Source organism: Equus przewalskii, chromosome 1, assembly GCF_037783145.1.
Source record: "Equus przewalskii isolate Varuska chromosome 1, EquPr2, whole genome shotgun sequence".
NCBI lineage: Eukaryota > Metazoa > Chordata > Mammalia > Perissodactyla > Equidae > Equus > Equus przewalskii.
The window spans coordinates 126,517,570-126,534,887 of NC_091831.1; the positions used below are offsets into that span (position 1 = coordinate 126,517,570).

Consider the following 17,318-nt stretch of genomic DNA (forward strand, 5'->3'; position numbering starts at 1 on the left):
TCCCGGGGAGGGCGCCCGCCCACCCCTCGCAGTCTGGGGACTCCCACCCGCCAGCCGCTCCGAACCGCCCCGGGCGCGCCGGCTGCACGCAATGCAACGGGCGCCCTCCCTGCAGGGGTCGGGGCGCAGAGCCTGCGGGGCGCGGCCAGGTCCCCCGCCATGGCTAGCCGAGCGCCTAGCTGCCGCCAAGCCCCAGCCGGTGCCATGCGCGCTTTTGCTTTTTGGAAGCGCGAAACCGAACATATACCCCCTTCATTTCTTTTTCATCCTGTCACCCCGACTCACTTCGGGGAAGTCCGGAATAGCCCTGTGGGTCGATTCCCCGGACGTCTCTCCTACTCTCGGCGGCGACCCCTGCTCACGAAGTTAAAAGAAAAGCGAGTCACTCCCAGTGCGCGCCTGGAGCGCGGTCCCGAAGTTCCCAACTTCTCGCTCGCCACGGCCGGTGGTGTTGGAGGTGGGGAAGCGGGTGGTCGTTGTGGCTCCTTGGAGCCGCAGAGCGCAGCCGCCTTCCACCTGGACTTGCTTTCTTTTCCCAATTTATTAGAAAAAAACGCGACTTAAAAATATGCAAAATCGTTCCTCTCCGGCGTCAAGGTCTGTGAGTGGGATGGAGCCAGCACCCGAGAGGAACCTGGGAGCGCGGAGCCTCGGCCTGACCATTCCCGGAGCCCCCGAGCCCTGGCTGCTTTCTCCCGCACCTGGACTCCTGGGCTCCATCCTACGGCAGCCGCTTCTTGGGATCCGTCTCCAGCTAGCCCGTGCTGCGAGGCTGGTCTGACTCTCTCCCGCGTGGTCGTGTTCTCTAGAAAAATATTTCAAAGTGGCTCCGCTTCAGGGTCTCGCACTCCGTCCCCCCAGGAGCGCATAGAGCAGAGCTTCCGGCAGGTTGGAGGAGGCCTTTGGCTGGTTTGGGCTCCCGGCCATCTCAGCTCGCTCTGGCAAGGGTACTCGTGCCCTGGTATCTGCGCCCTCCCGCGCTCTGCCGCGGCAGCAGGGGTGGATGGCCGGGGCTGTTGGAGCCTGCCGGGCGCGGGTCCGCTCGCTCCCGGAGTCCCCGAGGCTGGATTCGCCTCCCAGGGCGGCTTCCTCGCAGCTCGCGACCCAGCCTCGCAGCCCTCTGTGTTGGAGTGCTGTTGGAGAGGGACTCTGGAAAGGTTTAGAGCAGCATTAGTGGGACCGAGAGCTGGGGGCTTGGCGGAGAGGGTCCCAGGGCCGACTGGCTATTGTCCCCTGCAGGTTTGGCCCGGTTCCTGGAGGGCATTGAGCCCACCACCCTGAGCACACCATCCTCAGCTCCTTTGGCAGGTTTTCTGTGGTGCCCACCACACACGGGATCTCGATGCTGGTATTATTTAAGCTGCTAGCAATTCAAGGTCCACGACTGCAGTGTCCAACTCTTCCTCCCATCTCACAGATCAGCAAACCGAGGCCCAGAGAAGAGTGAAAGGACTCGCTTAGAGCTGGTTAATAGGGAGGAAGGGAACGTCAGCCAGGTCTCCAGACTCCTAGTTCGGGCTTTTTCTGGTATCTACGCTGATGGTATCAATTTCTTATCACAGGCCCAGCATTGCAGTCAGGCCCCAGCGTGCCCTGGGCGGCTTGATGTGTGTGAGGTTAGAGGAAAGGGACTGTCTGGATTCTCTTGTTAGATGCTGGGCTGTGATCATCTGCCAGGATAAGTCACTTTGGTGGCAGTTTGTGGCATACCTATCCTGTGCCTGCACTGAAGTCTTGGGGTAAAAGGAGCCCTTCCAACCCCAAAAGGTGCAATCCACGGGGAAAGAGCAGCCATTGCTTCCTAGCCCGGGACTGGAGTATAGACTTTCTCAGGTGAAGCCGATTAGGGAAGGGGCGGGATGAGGGACCGCCTTGGGAGAAGGGAGGATGGAATTGAGTCTTGGGTAGCTTTATAGTTGAGGGAGGAGGATTGTGGGGCACAAGCCTTGAGTACTAAGAGAGAGGCAGGAAAGCTCTTGACTTGTTAAGTGTCTGGTCAAAGGACGACAGAGTCAGGGCCCGAAGAGAATTTGGCCTTTGAGTGAGAAGCGCTGGGGCAGTTGAGTTGAATCTTGTCTCATTCAACAAGACCCAGCTGCTCAGAGCTCCAGCTCAGCGCTCGGCCCCGAGGTCTTCCAGTTCTAGAGCTGGGGCGAGCAATTGGCTGGGAAGTCAGCACCCCATGAGCTCCCTCTGGGAAATATTCAGGCTTTTGCTTCTCCTTTCGCTCTTTCTCATTGTTCCCTGGGGTTTCTAGTAGTTCCTTTGCCCGTTCCCAACCATAACTTTTAGAATTTAGAGACTTGAGAGTTTTGGACCTACTAGGGGCAGGGCATTTACTGTGCTGGGAATCTCGAGTCACCAAATGGTTCCTTAGCTCCTACTTTGTGCCAGGCACTGGCCTGGGCCTTGGGGACAGGCAGAGTCCCATACCTCATGATGCTGACATTCTAGGCTTCCGTCCTCCATAGGCTTAAAGTCCAGTTGTAGAATGGAGGCAAATACACAAAAGATGTCTGAAGACGTGCTGAAATAGGACAGTGTGACAAAGAGAATCCCGTCAAGGCTCTGGATGATAAGGCTTGAAGCTGTTGGCTATGAGATTTGGAGAGTCTGTGGCTTCCATGACCCAGCTCCTGGTTGCCAAGGGTAACCCAGAGACAGCTGCATTGATGACCTTAGCTATGGCATTGGAAAACTGCTCTGCAGAGCTTCTACCAGTCAGAGTACTGCTGGAGGGAGCAGGTGAGTGTTGGCCACCGTGAGCTTGCTAGGTATCCATAGAGACTGGTGCCAGGTAACCATGTGCCTCTTAAATTCCAGCATCCACAGATACTTGGTGAACTCTGTAGCCCCATTGTACAGAAGGGTAAATGGAGCCCGGACTCTGCAGACTAGGAGAGCTATGCAGAAAGGAGCCCAGGCCCTACAGAGTCCAGGTGTCCCTGACCTCTGATTCAACTTAAAATGATGCTGTCTCCTTCCTATTCTGTAGACCACTGGTTCTCGAACTTCGGTGTGGAAGGCTTGTTTAAACAGATTGCTGGGCTCCACCCCCGAGGTTTCTGATTCAGTGGGTCTGGAGTGGGCCTAGTAATTTGAATTTCTAACAAGTTCGCAAGTGACGCTGATGCTCTTGGTCCTGGGAACACACTTAGAGAACCACTGTGGCAGAACAAGTGGCTCTACAAGTGATTTCCTTGAGATGATGCGATGGGGAGCCTGGAGCAAAGGCTGTGATTTAGCTCCAGGAACTCCCAGAATTTGCTTAGGTTCAGTCCCCTCTCCCTTACCCCCAGGAGGCCATGGAATTAAAAGAATATTTTATCTTCATCAGCACACACACACAGAGAATACATTGTGGTATAATTAGGGAACAAATAGGTGTCGTGTGTTGGATGAGGACTCCATGCCCTGTGGCTCCGTGGGGGTTTATTATGGCAGTGTTATAATGGAAAAGGTGTCATCCACTCGGACAGCCCCTCATGAAACTTTCATGGCCTGGGCGGTCATTGTCCAAAAAGGCATGTCTTCTTCATTTAAAAGGAAGAAAGTCAGAGAGATGGCTTTTCCTGCTAATGGGACTATCTGTGCTTCATCTGACAGTAACTATGCCATGTGTTCTTAAGGGAGAGAGAAAAAAATCGAACAGCCAGTGTGAACAGAGAGGGTTGGAGGAAGTCCACATCCCAGGTTTACAGATCGGTTTGGTGAACGTTTCAAAATGTTTTGAAACTGTCTGTGTGTCTGTTTCACCTACATTTTTGGGGTGAAGCTGTGTCTCAGCAGGACCGAGGGAGAGTTTGTGTTTGACTTAGCTGGTTGGGTAAATGGAACAACACACTTTATCCCCCATGTGTTAATTAGACCCAAAAGAAAAGAACTATAAAAGAGTTGTTCTCCTAAATGCTGGTATTTTTCATCTGGATTCTATTTATTGATTATTTTACAGTTGAGAAGGAGCAAAAAATCTATGTTTTTATAGCAAATAAAGCTGGCTGCAGTAATTATGCAGGCTCAACATGTCTGTTCTGGAGCAGGAAGTTGGAATTCAGCCTGACTCTCAAACATTTGGGTGAGATCTAATTGAGAAAGACATTTCAAAGAACAAATATTTAGGAATGCAGAGTTTCGCTGATGGTCCCTCTGGGCCAAGCACAAGTACCTTGCTTTTAACTTGATCCTCAGAGGTGGGGGGAGGCGATGAGGAAGGAGCTGGTCAGTAAGTTGAGACCCCAGTCAAAACGTGAGGCTGAAACTTAGAGATAATCAGAGAAGCTTAGTAAAGGGAAAAAAGATGCCTTCGGGGAATATATCCCCTGTAACTCGTGAGCAAAGGGAAAATTGATTAATCAAATATAGATTGAACACGTATTGAATGTTCAGTCTTGGAATAGGCACAATGAAATAAGGCACCAGGACTTTTACTTGTTATATATCTCCCATAATGCTTGGTTTAGGTATCTACGGTGACAAAAGCCTTTGACTGGAGTGGGTATTAGTCAGGGCTGCAAGCAGCAGAAAACTTGAACTCAACTGGCTGAAATAATAAGCAACTTTGTATCTTTCATGACAAGAAATGTGGGTTGTGTCTGTCCCAAGCTTGGTTCTTTCATTTTTTCAACAGCATCATCAGAGATCCCAGTTTTTTTCATCTTTTTTTGTTCTCAAGGTCACAAGATGGCTGCAACAGTTCCAGGTATTACACCCTTACAATAAAGTGCCGAGGCAGAAAAGACAAGAGGGGAGCCTTTCCTAGAACCCCTCAGCACACTTTCCCTTGTGTCTCTTTGGCTGGAATTGTGAATCACCCGTCCATGCGTAAACCAGCCTTAGGCAAGGGAAGGAGACCATCATAATTGACTAGTTGGATCTCAGAGATGCTTTTGGAAAGAAGAAAGGAGCAACTAACAGGGGCCTGCTAGCGTTTAAGACCTGGGTTTGAATTCTCTTTCTAGTCCTTTTTAACCCTGTGACCCTGGGCAAAGTATTTCACGTCTTTGTGCCTCAGTTTACTCATCTATGCAATGGACATTTATTGGGAAGATATATCTGAATTAACCCAATACTTATACTTGATTGGTATATGAGAAATGGAAGATTGATCTCCGACGTCAAAGAATTATAATCTAGTGCAGGAGACGTGTGAGGACTAGAGCATGTAGAGTACCAAAGAGTCAGAGGACAGAACCAGAGAATAAATAAATAATTATGATTGGCAGACCGCCCATGGTAGGAGGAGCATGACATCAGTGGGAGCCACAGTAGTCAGGGCCGGCTTCCTGGAGGAGCTGGTTCCTAGTGCATACTGGAACTCCAGCAGTTAGTTACAGATGAGTTATGTGCTGCTGCTGCCCGACTTGCTTCCTCTTGCTTTTCTTTTCTCAGTGGTAAAATGGGACTGTTAGGCCAAGATGAGCGCTTATCTCTACAGTCAGACCATTTTTGACAGTCCAAATATAGCCAGTTGTGGTTCTGTGAGGCAGGTCCCAGTGGCTTCCTTGCCAGTCTTGGATTCCTGGCTTTCATTCCTGGATGACCCATCAATTTTCACCTCTCAAACTACATTTCAGTTGCTGATTAGATATTATTATTATTTGGATGTCTGGCTGCCATTGTACAATCTATATGCCTGAAATGAAATTGAATGTCTTCCCGTCTCTCAAGCCATCTGCCCTTCTGGATCCTTCACTTTTTGTTGTTGGCAGCACCATCTTCCCAGATGCTTGGGCTCAAAACTTTAGCAACACTTTTGACGCCCACCTCCTTCCTCTATTTCCAATCTTCAAGCACTAGCTTTCTTTTGTCTTCATTGGGTTTCTTTGATATGAGTCCTCCTTTCTGACACGAGACATCCCCTTTGTTTGGGTTCTTCCCACGTCAAGCTGGGCGATGGCACTAGCCTCTGGCTCTGATCTCCCATCCTCAGGGGCATAGTGCATGGGGGTCATGGGGACGTGTGTCTCTAGGAGCAGTCTCTGGGGCTCTGCAAATAGGATGGTCCGTAACTCTGGTGCAGAGGTGGCAATGAGTCTGGAATCTGGGGCTGCAGACACATGATGCTGCTTGGGTGCCGTTTCCCAGCCTCTCATCTCTCCCTCCTTCAAGTCATCCTAAAACATCATTTTTATCTACTGGTTTCCTTACATTTTTTTCCATACTACTCACTGGATGAAGCCCAGACTCCTCAAATAGACCTTTGAAAGCCTCCACGACCTGCCATGCCCTGTCTCCCCATCCCTACCTGCTAGAACTCACCGCCACAGCAGACTCTGCTTCAAGTTCTGCCCTTCTCTGTGTTTAAGCCAAACGGCCCTTCCCTTCAATTCCAGTGTCAGAGCTGCATCCTCATTAGACATTCCCTGACCACCGTAGCCCACAGTGATCTCGAAGCATCGATCTTTCCTTCCCCTGAACTTCTGTAGCAATTATTGCCTACACCACAAATTCGGGACTGAATAGTATGCTGCTGGGGTCATTGTTCAGCGTTTCGTTGGAATGCTTCTTGTCTTCCCAATCGGATGTTAAGGGCATGGAGGTCCGAGATGGGGTGGATCCTTCTTTGTATCCAGCGTTGTGGCCACCAAGCACATGGCCCTTCAGTGAGTGTTTATTGAATTTATAAATCACAGGAATAGGGGAAATAAGGTTATTTACCTGAAAAGTCAGTTAATCTTCACCCTTTTTTCCTTAACCTCAATTTGGGGAAGGGACTAAATTTGATGAATGCTTGCTCTGTGCTGAGCCCTACTTTAGGGGATTTTTAGGGACTGTTTTAACTCAGCCTTGTTACAACCTTGCAAAGTCGGGATTATTGTCGTCATTTTACAGACGAGGAAGTGGAGGCTGGGCGAGGCGAAGTGGCTTGCCAAGCTCACTGGGCCAGCAGGAGTCAGAGCGCGGGGCAAGGTCAAGTTCTTTCCTCTCCATTTCATACATCTTCTTGAGGTCCTTCCGACCCTGTGGGTGCCCTCTTCTCTCAGTCTTCCTTTCCCCATTTGCTGTGTCCCCTGCCTCCTTCTGTCTCCTGTCTCTGCTGAGACTCAGGCTGTCTTTTGTCCCAAGAATGTGTGTGTTTGGGGGCTTTTTAAACTCCAGTGTTTACCGTGACTCTTTCCTGAGGCCTTTGCCTCCCGTCAGGTTGTGGCTCGTATTGATCACTCACCTTTTTACCTTGACTATCTTTCCTGCCTCCCTCAAGCCTGGACCAGAGATTCCTTTTAGAGCATAAAACATTCTGCTAGTGGAATCAAGCTGAGTCTGAGCCAGGTTTTCTGGACTCCTCTGCCCTTCCTTGTCCTCCATCTGACACTTCGTATCCTTCCACCCTCACTGCCACCACTCCTGTTCTGTGTCTCAGGGGTCTTACCTGTGGAAGGAAGACACTGCTGACTTATCAACAGGAAGGTGGTCTGTTGGAGGTCTCTGCCACCTCTAGGAGCTATGACTGGCATTCTTCCATGCTCTATGGAATTCTTTTTTCCTCTCAATCATTCATTCATTCGTTCTATAAATACACAACATTGGCCACATGCTCAGTATAGCAGGGGACAAAACAAAGCCCTTGCCTTCATGGGGCTTGCATTGAAGTGAGGGGAGACAGGTGGTAAGAACAAACACATTATGTAATATACTTTGTGATTGTTACAATGAAGAAAAATATCAAAGTAAAGGGGTATATATGGTGATAGGAGGCTGCTGTTTTACACAATGTGGTCAGGGAAGGCCTCTCTGATGGCGACATTTGAGCAGAGACTGAGAGGAAAGATGCCATGTGGATATCTGGGGGTAGAGGGCATTGAGCAGAGGGAAGAGTAAGTGCAAAGGCCCTGAGGTGAGAACTCCCTGGTAAGTCTGAGGATTAGCAAGAAGGTGGTGGTGGAGAGGGGGAGGGGAGCTTGGTAGGAGGTGAGGGCTGCTCACCTTCAGCCTCTTCACTGTCTCAGAAACACTGTTGCCCTTATCATAGCTGTTGCCACTGGCTGAAATGGCCACTTCCCTCCACTTAGCCAGGTCCCACTCCACCTTCACAGCTCAGCCCTGGTCTCCCACCTTCTAGGGGGCTGCCATCTCTGCCATTTCTCGTTGATCTACCTCTCCTTTTAGTTCCTACAACTCTCTCCTGTCCACTACACGCCTGAGCCCTTGATTACTTACTGGCTGGTTTCCCTTCACCTGGACTCTGCCCGTGTAGGTCTCACCTCCCTATCAAACCAGCTCCTCAAAACTGGTTTATTCCCCCTCCCCAGGACTCAGCACCTAGCTGGGCTCAGTGTCTACCCGTTGGTGATGCTGGTGTCAGAGACGGGAAAGAGGGGGGCTCTGCAGAGATCTGTGGCTGGAACCTTCTTCACACTATGCCCACTGTCCCTTCACATTGGAAGGAAATCTTTTCTTCCGGGCATTCTTGGAGCACTTTGAGCTGGAAGCCTCTGCTTGGAGCTGGGAGAGGAATCCACCTTTCCCCAGGACCTGGGTCCAGTTTTTTCTCTAACGGGAGAGGAAGGGGAGCTGGGATGCACAGAAAGCCACTTCTTTATTAGGCGTTATTCTCAGTCAAAGAGGAATAGGATGGTTCAGGAGCAACGGAGGAAGGAATTCACCCAAGATTCCAGAGACCTCCCTGCTGTTCAAGGTAGGAATCCTGAGTGGGGAGGTTGACCTGTGAATGACCTTGGACAAGTCACTTAACCTTCGCCTATTATGCTTTCTTCTCAGCCAAACCTCTCCTCTCTCCATCCATTGTAGAACAATAATCCTGATTTTTAGGGACCCTTGTTCCTCCTCAGGTTGGTCTCTGCATTAATTTTTAGGGCAATGGTTTTAAAACTGGAGAAATGTACAGCTGGTTCCATTTTAAAGGCAGGGGGCAGCTTCCCACAGACCTCCAATATTGTCTTCAATTATTAATGTAATAATATTTAGATATATATAAACACAAGAGTAGGCATAAACACCTTATGCTTTTAACTCTTCCACAAGCTTAAACTCTAAACAAGTTTATAAATTAAAATGCAAACTACAAAGCCAATCCCTTTCAGATTAACACGATTAACGTGATAGATGCTGCTGTGGCCCTCGGACTCCATCAGCCCTTGCTATGCCGTCGTGATTTTGGCCCCGTGGAGCTTTTTGGCTGCTTCCTCCACCACGTGCCCGGTGGTGACTCAACCGTCTCACTACTTTTTTAAGTTGGAATGACTGTGCAACCTTTGCTCCTACAGCCTGCGGAGGTGTCATTTGGCCAGCACTCAGCACAAAAGCATTTGTGTGCTAGGCTGCCGCTTTTCCCTCATTAGCCCAAACAATTAAAGGAGCTCTGTTTAATTCTCATGCAACAACAGACCCTGACGCAGAGCTGGACTTGAGACTGGGTGTCACTGGTTGGTCCCTGGGATGAAACACAACACTGGTTCTTACCGAGCCTCCGGAACTCCGGCTTGAGAACAACTGTTGCGCTCCCTGAAACGGCGCCCCCGGTGGTCTGAAAGAGTTAACGCCAGAACCGCTGTGAATTATTCTGCAATGATAATAATAGAAACCGTGTTTTGAACCTTTGTTGTGCACCATGAGCTCGAGAGGTGGGTGGAATAGTATTAGCCCCACTGGACAGAGGAGAAGGTTGAGGCTCAGAGGGGTTGGCCAGTCAAGGTCCCATCGGTGATGGGCAGCATCTGGATTCCACCCGGGCTGTGTGACTCACAGCCGGGGAACTTCCCACTAGGCTCCAGGGCGCTTTGAGTTATCAGAGTACAAGGACTTGAGAGTAATTCGGGGCCTCTAGATTCTCCCATGGACTCAGAGCTTTCTGGAGCCGTTAAGATGTTATCTGGTGCAGAAAAGAGGAGTGAAGCCAGTAGAGAGCAGGATAGAACTTAATAATGGTCCTCAGATCCTCCGGAGGCTTTAGATGGCAGCGGGGGAATGGAGCCTCCCGTGAGGGCGCGGGAGCAGTGGGTGCTGTTACCCTGAGAGAGAGGCAGGTGCGATACCTTAACGAGGACGACCTTACAGGGCTTTACACTTCAGCAAGCATTTTTTTGGTGCAAGTGTTTTCAAGTTTGTGTGTTTTTTTTTTAATTTTATTTTTAATATGCCACAACTAGAAGGACCTGCAGCTAAGATATACAACTATGTACCAGGGGGAATTTGGGGAGATAAAGCAGAAAAAAAAATTTTTTTATTTTTATTGTAGTAAAATACACATAACATGAAATTTACCTCCTTACCATTTTAAGCGTACAGTTCGGTGGTATTAAATTCAGTCATAAGGTGGTGTGACCATCACCGTAATGCTCTAGTGTCTGTTTTACAACAACTTTGCAAAACAAGGTATTGTCCTCAGAGACAGGGGCTCCAGTGACTTGCTTAAAGTCATACCCCAAACCTGGTACTTGCCTCTCAATGGTGACCTTGAGTGACAGTGGCAGGCTTGGCTTCCCAGGGGCTTGTCAGGGCCCCGTGAGGCGGTCCGGCTTCCTGAGGTACAGGCTCAGTGGGCTGACCCTGGAAGGGCTGTCCTGGTTCATTCTTCGGGTCAGCGTAGGGGTGACTTGCTCCTGTGTATCTAGGACCCACCTCTCCTTGGAGCAAAAATGAGTTAAAACCCGCTCCTTCCCCTGCCTGACCTGCCTGGTTTATCATCCGAGCTTAGAATAAATACAATAATGAAAAACACCCCGAAACTTTTTTATCCTGCAGTGGATGAGCAACGATCTACATATGCAAATAAATGGCATGCCAGTCTCCATGAATATTAATTTGGAAAGAGAGTCTGCGGCCCTCAAATACACTGAAAACTAACAATTTGGCATTTTGCAACTCCTGCAGCCTGCTCCCAGAATCACAGCCTTATCAAACGTAAGGGTCCCCTGCTCCCAGCTGACCTCCAGGTTCCCAGGGGGATGTAGAGTGTCTCAGGGGGGCAAGCCAGAGCCCTGGGGCCACTGGGTGAGCCTGACCCCGGGGCTGTGGCTGGCCTTGCCCTTTCCTGGTGGGGCCCCAGGCCTTTGCTCCTCTAGGTCCTGACATAAGCACGGAGTCCCCGAGGCCGGGGCAGTGCTGGGGAACACTGGAGGGCAACCATCAGCCTCAGGCTCTTGTGCTGCCAGGGAGATGGAGGGGCCTCAGGACTCAGCTTGTCTTGGCTCTCACAGGCAAATGAGGAAACTGAGACCCTAGGATGGTAGGTGACTTGGCCAAGGTGACACAGTGAATTAATGGCAGGAAGCGAGAAATCTTACTCGTGCGTTGCCCTGAAAAGCACATTTCTTTTTGAGTGTGTGTGTGGGAAGGGGTGGGCATGGTGGCATTTAAGGTGCATATGCTTTCGGGGAGTCATTCTTCCAGTGTGAACATTCACCCAGAGGCAGGCAGTGACTGAAAAACTTGCCTTGTATCCCATGCGAGTTGAAAGAAATGATTTCCTTCCTCCCCCAGGAGGTTTCGGAGTAAGATTTTACATAGGCCAGAATTCACGGGAGGTCGCAGCACAGAGCTCTCCCCAGCTGAGAGATGGAAGGGTGGGACAGAGATGGGCCGGGGGGGTCCCTGAGGAAGCCAGAAGGGACTAATGACTGGCTGGGGAGGGCCATGAAGGGGAAGAGTAAGAACCAACGGTGATTTCTGTGTCCCACTGTAGGGGGAAGGCTCCCCGGCGGGAGGGGGCTGTTGCCGCCTTGTGGTACCACCTGAAGTTGGGTCCTGTGGCTTACTGGGTCAGCTTAAGCCTATGGCTTCACCTTTGGGCCTCTTTTCCCTTGTCAGTAAATATTGGGATAATCACCCCACTTCTCACTGTCACTTCGTGAAGATTAAATGAGGATTTAAAGTTCCTGCTTCGTGTGTGGTACAAAATGGGTATTCAGTACATCTTGAGTTTGTTCTTTTCCAGACAGGTTTATCTGACTGGCTGCACTGGGTCAGCGTGGCTAGGTGTGCATCTGTGTCTGTGTTTCCGTGTGGGTCTGTGTTGGTGTGTTTCTGTGTGCATTTGTGTGTGTATGTGTCTGCTTTCACCCGTGTGTGTTTTTGAGTGTGCAGTGGAGCGGGTAGGTGTGTCTGTGCATCTTTGTGTTTGTGAGAGGCTGTGTCAGAGTTTCCATGACTGTTTGTGCGTGTTTCTCTGGGGGTGCGTGTACTTTAATGTGTGTCCACATGGTGACAGTGGTTGTGTGAGTGTGCATGTGTGTGTATGTAGTGCAGGGCTGGTGTGACCGGAAGAGCTCCGTGGGGCTGGGAAGGCTCGAGTTGCACAGAGAGCCCTGGACCTGGGGTGCTTTCTAAGGTGCTCCCACCCAAAACACTCCCCAGTCGCTGACCCAGGTCCCCGGGCCCTCCCTAATTGCCCTCTGTCGCTTTCCTCTGTCTCTAGGGTGCTGGGCCTCAGCCATGCATACACCCCGACCCCGACCCATTTGCATTCGCGTTTGCATATCGCATGCATATCATTTGCATTATCTACCCAGACTCTGCTTTGAGTTCTGCAGTTTTCATGGTAAATGTAGTTGCTCTTCTTGAAGGTCATTATATTAAGAATTGCTGCTTTTTGTTTTATTCTTTCTGGTCCAGAACTCCCTTTCAGAAGTGATGGGCTGGGGGCCGATGGAAGCCCCAGAAACCTGTTTTTCCCTCCGTGGAGCAGAGGGACTGGTTCAGTGGGTGGAGGCCCTGGCACCCTGGGAGGAGCAGCTCACGGGAGAAGACTTTCTCATTCCACGGGTGGTTGCTTCTGAGAGTCAACTATGTCGTGTCAGCCAGGGACAAATACAGTCCAACTGGTGCTGTCGCCGGCTTCTCCAGCTCCCACGGACTCCCCCCTGCGGGGAGGAAAAGGAAGGGCCACCCTGGATGCTTCACCACCTCTGTCCCTGTCCCTGGCTGGGGAGGGACTGTGAGGCCAGGCCTGGCCTGTGGGAAACCAAGGAGCAAAGGATGTCTTTTCTTTTGAAACACCTAATGTATAATTAATGATATTTCTAACGCCACAGAAAATACCAACCCAAAGAACTTCCCCAGGAGGGCTGTGCCCCCAAAGTATCTTCCTTATGGGCTGCCACTGCGCTCCGTGTTTCCTCTTCAGATAATCAGTTTGAGTCCTCGTTGCATGGTCTCTGACAAGTTACCTAACCTGTCTGAGCACCCATTTTCTCATCTGTAAAAGGGGGAATAATAATACTACTTAATGCTAATAATAGTACATAGGGTTGTTGTGAAAATTAAGTGAACAGTGCAGGTAAAGGGCTTAGCTTAGTACCTGGAACATAGCAAAGACCCAGTACGTGTGAGCATCGCCAGTCCTCACAGGCTCCGTTAGAAAACAGGGGTTCCAGAGCCAGCCCTGATGGCCTAGTGGTTAAAGTTCAGCACTCACCACTTCAGTGGCCCGGGTTCACTTCCTGGTCGTGGAACCACACCACCCATCTGTCAGTAGCCATGCTGTGGTGGCAGCCCATATAGGAGAACTAGATTGACTTACAACTAGGATATACAGCCATGCACTGGGGCTTTGAGGAAGAAAAAAAAAGAGGAAGACTGGCGACAGATGTTAGCTCAGGGCAAATCTTTCCCTGCAAAAAAAGAACGAAAAGAAAACAGAGATTCCATATTATGTCTTTTACACTCTAGTATAAATTGCTCATCAGACGCTCCTGGGACTAGCAACAGGCAACACTGGAATCCCCTCAGTGCCTTTCAAGAAGTCAAGTCCCCAGGGAACTTGGGCTGCTTTCCCCTCCCCATGGGTGGAAGGATCTGCAGAGGCAGCTCGGGAACAGGAGATCTTTTGTGTCTCCAAGGATTCAGGTCCCCACTCTCCCCCATCAAAGGGTCGGCAGTATCTCATTTCCTTCTCAAAGTCAAGTAATTCATCTTCTCTTGTGTGTCTTTACTCCGAGCAGGTCCCCCCAGGCATCAAGGCCATCCATGGCTGAGTGGATCTTGGCTTCCCCAGAAAACAGAGCTTCAGGCAAAACTTGGTGCTTTACTGGGGGTAGGGGTGCAGCCTCAGTCAAGGAGAGTGTGAGGGAAGGGGAAAGGAGGCACGGAAGGAGGAAAAGCACGTGCCGGCTTGCCGTGGCTTCATCAGGAAGGAAAGCTGCTGTGTAGGCGTGAGGGATGTCTGCGGTGGAGCGGCGAACCCGCTGTGACTCAGAACAGTTGCTGAGAAGGGGGAGAGCTCACCTGCCACCACCTTGGTGTCTCACTGGTCTAAGTTTTCCCCGTGGGACATTAACTGCCTTGCACTTCTGGGTCATGTCACCGGGTCCCCTGGGCACCCACTGGAGAAGTCAAATCCGTGCCCTGGGTCATGACAGCTCAGCTGAGTCCAGGAGCGGAGAGAACAGCCAGCACCTCTGTACGGGCAGGGGAAGGGCCCTGGGACTGGAGCTGCTGCGCCTGCTGTGGTGGGTGCAGAGGAGGCCGTGCCCCAGCCCCGCCCTCACCACAGGGGAGGTGGAGATGAAATCATGCAGTGGAGGCGGCCTGGCTCTCCCTCTGGGAGGCAGGTGGGGTGGAGCAAATCTGGGAAGGCACCTAGATAGGGTCTGATTCAGCCCCCTTTAGTCAATTAATTAATCAACAATTGGGATCAGGTGCTGGAGTCTGGCCCTTGCCCTGCAGGCAGTGTGGAGCCATCAGCATTCCTGAGCAGGTGAGAGACCCGCTCAGCACTCAGCAGTGACAGGGTCTGTTGTCTGCTCAGGCTGCCATCACACAATACCATAGACTGGGGGGCTTAAACGACAGAAATTCATTTTCTCACAGTCCTGGAGGCTGGAAGTCCGAAATCAAGCTCTCTTCCTGGCTTGCTGTGTGCTCACATGGCCTCCTGTCCTCCACAGGTGCTTGCTCCCACCTGGTGGCTTTTGTTTTTTTTTTTTTCAAAGATTTTATTTTTCCGTTTTTTTCTCCCAAAGCCCCTCGGTATGTAGTTGTGTATTTTTAGTTGTGGGTCCCTCTAGTTGTGGCATGTGGGATGCTGCCTCTGCATGGCCTGATGAGCGGTGCCATGTGCGCGCCCAGGATTCGAACTGGCGAAACCCTAGGCTGCCAAAGCAGAGTGTGTGAACTTAACCACTTGGCCACAGGGTGACCCCTGATGGCTTTTGTTATAACGACGATAATCCTATCGGATCAGGGCCCCACCCTTATGACTTCATTTAACCTTAATTACTTCCAAATACAACCACACTGGGGGTTAGGGGTTCAACACAGGAATTTTGGGGGAACACGGACAGGGCTTTGGAGAGGGTCTGTTTTCAGTCTGCTTGTCTTTGCCGCAAGCGGTCAGACAGGAGCTGTTCCAGAAGCCCTGGCATTCCCAGCTCAGACCAGGGGACAGACGAGGCTCAGAGTCACGGTTGCCCGTGGAGTTCCATTCGGCAGTGGGGAGGCTGGGTCCCCCTAAAACACAGGCCCTGATCCGCGAGGGGAATGAACCTCCTGGGGCGGTCAGAGCACTGGGTCAGGGACCAGAGTGCTGGCTTTGAGCCCCAGCTCTTCCATCTAAGAGCTGGGTGACCTTGGGCACGTGACTCAACCTCTCCTCATTCAACAAGTGTTTCTTGAGCCCCTGCTATATGCCGGGCTTTCTAGCCGTTGGGGACACTGTGGTGAACAACGCAAGACAGACAGACAGAGATCCCAGCCTCTGGGAAGCTTACATTCTTGTGGAGGCAGCCAGACCATAAACACAATGAGCTAGGAGATGATAGAGCGTATTTGAAGGTGATGAGTGATGTAGGGGGAAAGCATGAGGGTGAAGAGGGAGGGGTGGGGTGGGGCTGCAGGTTTTAGTAAAGTGGCCAAGGAAGGTCTCAATAGAAAGCTGACATTTGGGAAATAGCCCGAAGGAGATGAGGGAGTGAGCACTGCCATCTAGGGGAGATCCTTCCGTGCCTCAGTTTCTCACCTGGGCAGCGGGGTTGTGCTGGCTCCAACCACACAGAGCTGCGTCGAGGGTTGACTAAGTTAATCCATACAGTGGACTTAGACCTGGCCTGGCACTTAGTAGGCACTCATTAATGTGGCCTTTTATTATTGTCACTGCTGCTCAGGAAGGAGCCTGTCCTTGCTGCCGCCCACGGCCCACCTGGGTTCCAGACTACAGGGGCTTCGGTGGCCTTCATCTCCCCAGGAGTGGGAGCGCCTCTCCTCATCTCCTCATTAAAAGGGGACACACAGCCTGCAGTTTGAGAAGCAACACATGCATTTTCTTTTTACTCGAGCATCTAACTCCCAAAGGGACTCGCAGAAGAGCCTTCAGCAAAATCCAGGTTTGGGAAGCAGCTTCGAGCCTTTCTCTGGAGCATCTGCAGACGGAGGTGGGCAGGCACGTCTGGCCCAGCTCAGAGCTGGGCTCAGAGGAGGGGTCGCCCGCCTGGAAAACTGGACCCCCAGAAGTAGAGACACGGGCCCTGCCCTGCTCCCCCACTCCTGTCTGGGTGGCTGCCCAGCTCTCATCAGCAGGCGCCGAGTCCCTTCAGCAATTGGGACGCCATTATTTACTATCGCGGAGATTTTTGTGGCTGTAATTTACCACCACTGCGAAGCCCCGGGACCTGAATCCCAGTAGCCCTCAGTGTAGATATTGCATCTAATCAATCCTCTATTACTATGCAAATACATCCTATAGGCTACTGATGTCTTTTCCTTTCAAACACTTAATACATAATTAATGATACTTCTAATGCCACAGAAGACACCAACCCAAAGAGCTTCCTGCTATAATTTATATCCATCCAGACAAAAAGATTGGTTTATGGGTTCACTGATTATTCGGGAGTGTACCTCCTCCCACCCTCCCCAGGAAGGGCCCAGGGTCGGTGGGGGCAGGAAGCGCCGGGCGGGCAGCCTGCCCTCCAGACAGCATTGAGCTGAGCGGGATGGTGGCTCTGTGTGGGAGGGTACCACTTGCCAGCTCCTTTGTGAATTGTCTCCCTCGGTTCTCTCAAACCACGCCGTGAAGGAGCTCTTCCTGTGATCCCACTCCCCAGATGAGGAAACTGAGCCCAGAGAGATGACCCAACCCAAGGTCACACTTGGGCCTCTCTGCACACTAGTGGACTTTGCAGGAGAGCTTGGAGATGCAGGCTTGGACAGAGAGCTGTGTGACTTGGGCAAGTGGCTCAACTTCTCTGAGTCTCAGGTTCTTAACCTGTAAATTGGCAGCAACAGTTGTTCCTCGGCAGGATTATGTGAGAACTAAGGATAATGGCACGTGTTAGCCTCTGAAAATATGCTTGCTGATTTCCGTATTCGGAGGTGAAGTGGTGAGAATGTCGCTTTTAAGGGTTTTGTTGGGAGCTAGGTGATCT

General features: G+C 51.0%; 1 protein-coding gene across 12 annotated transcripts in view; it reads left to right on the forward strand.

Moving 5' to 3' along the window:
* MEGF11 (multiple EGF like domains 11) overlaps positions 1 to 17,318 on the forward strand; it is a 336,904-nt gene that overhangs the window by 567 nt on the left and 319,019 nt on the right. The gene's annotated exons all lie outside the window — the stretch shown is intronic.